Raw genomic sequence first — 3,127 nt, 5'->3', positions numbered from 1 at the left:
AGGAATCGGGTCTGAAGCCTTGTCTTGCTGAGGCACAAAGGCTGGTGCGCTTACCTGTGTTCCGCTCCTAAGCGTGATTGCTCGTGCTTCCTCTTCTACCAATTTACTGACCTGTGTTTGAAGCCTTTGGCAGAAAGCTTCATTGTGTGCCAATCTTCCTTCTATGGCACTCAGGCTCTCTCTCAGGACATCTATACTTCTCTCCCATTCAGTCTCAGAACCTGATCCTCGATGTCTGTCCTACTGCCAATGCGTGCCATTTGACCCATACTATTTTAGATAATGGATATGTTCAAGTACAATCGGGCACTCCACGTTCTTATGCCCTCCGCTACACACCTCACAGCTTGCTACTGGTTCCGATGATTTCAGGTGAGTTTCCAGTAGATCTAATTTTTCTGTAAGCGCTGCTATCTGATGATTTGATTCTGAAAATATTCCAGGGAACTCTTTGGCTGTTGTGCCTCTTCTTGGAGCCGGCTTCTCAACTTGCCAACATGCGCTCCGTTCAGCTAATTCTTTCATCAGATTGTATGCTTGAACTGCAGTCTTGTTGAATAGATTTCCTCCCACTGCTGCATCCAGAAAGGCACGGCTGATAGGAGATATTCCTGAGTAGAACATGTCAACAAGCTGGTACTGCTGGTAACCATGGTGGGGGCACCGTCTTAACAACTTCTGGAACCTCTCCCAGGCTAGATGCAAGTTCTCACTATCGGACTGCCTAAACGAGGTGATGTCGCTTCTGAATTGTGCAGTCTTTGACGGAGGGAAGTACTTTGATAGAAACACTGATACTGTAGTGTCCCAGTCAGTGAGAGACCCTGGCTCAATGGATTGTAGCCATTCTGCAGCTTCTTCTTTCAAAGAAAATCTAAACAGCTTCTGGAAGATCTGTTCAGATGCGACGTCTTCACACTTGAAAGTGCTGCAGTATTCCATGAATTTGTCAAGATGTGAGTTAGGATCTTCGTAGTAATCCCCACCGAACTGTCCCGAGTTTTGGATCATCTGAATCATTGTTGGTCTGATTTCAAATGACATTGCTGTTATTGTCGGATCGAGGATGCCAGAGGTGCTTATAGGCCGCTTTGCCCTCAACAGCTCCATGACCGACGGATCTTCGGCCATTGTGTCACCCTTTTTCGTCCAGCAAGAACAATATTAGCTTAAGAATCAAAATGCAATGATGAGTAATTCCCAGAACCTCGGTTCTTGGAATTCCAAACAATTATATAAACCTATCACCAAAAGTAAACTAGTTATAAACAAAAATAGTCCCCGGCAACGGCGCTAAAAACTTGATGCTCGTAAAATATATAGCAGTTGACAGGACAAGTGTATCCTATCGCAGCAAGTAATACAGTGCGAAGCACAGGATCGAACCACAAGGACTATTTATCACAACTAGTCGGCCCAAAGTGGGAACACAATTGTTCGGAAGGGTAAATATGGAGTAGAGTGATTAAAGAGGCTAATTTCTAAAATGAAAGATAAAAACGTTTGACAGGGAAGAATTCGAATTAATTGATGAGACAATCTAAGATGGAGATTCCCTTAATTGGATCCTATGTATGATTTACTGGGATTTAGTTTCATATCATAATGATAATTGACGGTAACCACCTAATTAACCACGTGGAGATTGTCAGTCTCCTGTAGTCTATTCACATGCATTTGGTTGACGGCTTGATTAGGCATATAACCTAGGGCATGCAAAGCATTAGGGTCTGTGGTGATTAAGGCTAAAGCCGTAGCCTAGCCACTAGCCCGCACTCCTAGTGGTCTCTAGCGAGGTCAGATTAAGCTAATTCGGATTAGGTAATTCCTTGGTCAGGTATCTACCTATCTGCAATCCTAAATTTGTCAGACTAAAGGCATTAGGTTCTGCTATGTCAGGCTAGTTGATCATCATCGAATCTCATTCTAGCAATCATCCTATCTCTGACAAATCTAGACATTAAGCTCACATAATCTAATCAATTGGAAACAATCCAGTAAACTAAATCCCTAATCATACATGGTTACGCAATCAATTTATCCCCATCCCAGATTGGATGGGGATTAGTTCATAGTTAAATTAAACAAGCAACTATAACACGCATTATAAGCCTGAATCATCATTAATTCAAATAAGCAAAAAGCAAGAGACAGAGTAAGGAATTAGGAATATAAAACCCGATTTCGTCTGATTCTGATTACACAATGGAGAGAACTCCCCTCACCAATCTTCAATAAAACAGCAATTACTATGGTGGAAAACCCTAAAATCTACTAAAAAGAAGAAGGAAGGAGGAGCAAGAGATCAATAAAGCAGAAAAAGAAAAAGGTAACCCTCACAAAGGAGGCACATTGTTCTATTTATAGTGCTAGGTGTGTCAGGGGTATTTTGGACATTTATTTCCGGCCAGAATTCGCGCCCTGAAGGTGAGAAAACGCTGGGAAATTGCATCTCAGCGTCTCGTCTCGTCGAGACAAGAGGTGTCTCGACGAGATGAAAGGGTGTCTCGGCGAGACAATGGGTGTCTCGTCGAGACACCACGTGATGGTTCCCTTTGGGAACCATCGGGCCGCCTCGTCTCGGCGAGACAGGCTGTGTCTCGGCGAGACGAGGGCCTGTCTCGACGAGACAGACACTATCTCGGCGAGACAGGTGTTGAGAAGTCCGCAAACCCCTCCTGGACGCATCTGTTTCGGTCCCTGCTTCCAGCATTTGTTCTGGTGGTCCTTGAACTGTCCGGAAATGCTCAAAACGTCCTAAAAACACTTGAGAATACAGAAAATGCCATAAATAACGGAAATGATTCCTTTTAACTAATAGATAGCAAAATGATACTGAAATTGAATGGAAATAAAGCAAAAACGAACTAAAACAATCCTAAAAACCCTATATAAATGGGAGCTATCAGGTTTCACCATGATAGATGCATTAACTAGTTTTTCCTTTAGCGTATTAAATGCAAGTAAACATTCGGGGGAAAAACTAAATTCCGCATCCTTTGAAAGGAGTTGGGTCAAGGGGGTTGCTATCTTAGAGAAATCCTTGATGAATCGTCTATAGAACCCCGCATGACCCAAGAAACTCCAAATTCCCTTAACGTTGATTGGTGGAGGTAGTTTTTCAATT

The 3,127-nt window shown here is 43.0% G+C and overlaps 1 non-coding gene across 1 annotated transcript; it reads left to right on the top strand.

Annotated features, from left to right (window-relative positions):
* Positions 1-646: 646 nt before the first annotated feature.
* LOC136216193 (small nucleolar RNA R71) lies at positions 647-753 on the top strand. Its single transcript, XR_010683183.1, has one exon. It is a non-coding gene; the product is annotated as a small nucleolar RNA R71 (small nucleolar RNA).
* Positions 754-3,127: the final 2,374 nt, after the last annotated feature.

Source organism: Euphorbia lathyris, chromosome 1 (assembly GCF_963576675.1).
Source record: "Euphorbia lathyris chromosome 1, ddEupLath1.1, whole genome shotgun sequence".
NCBI classification, from domain to species: Eukaryota; Viridiplantae; Streptophyta; class Magnoliopsida; order Malpighiales; family Euphorbiaceae; genus Euphorbia; species Euphorbia lathyris.
Note: the sequence above shows the minus strand (reverse complement) of the source record. Positions and strands in the feature narration are given on the sequence as shown.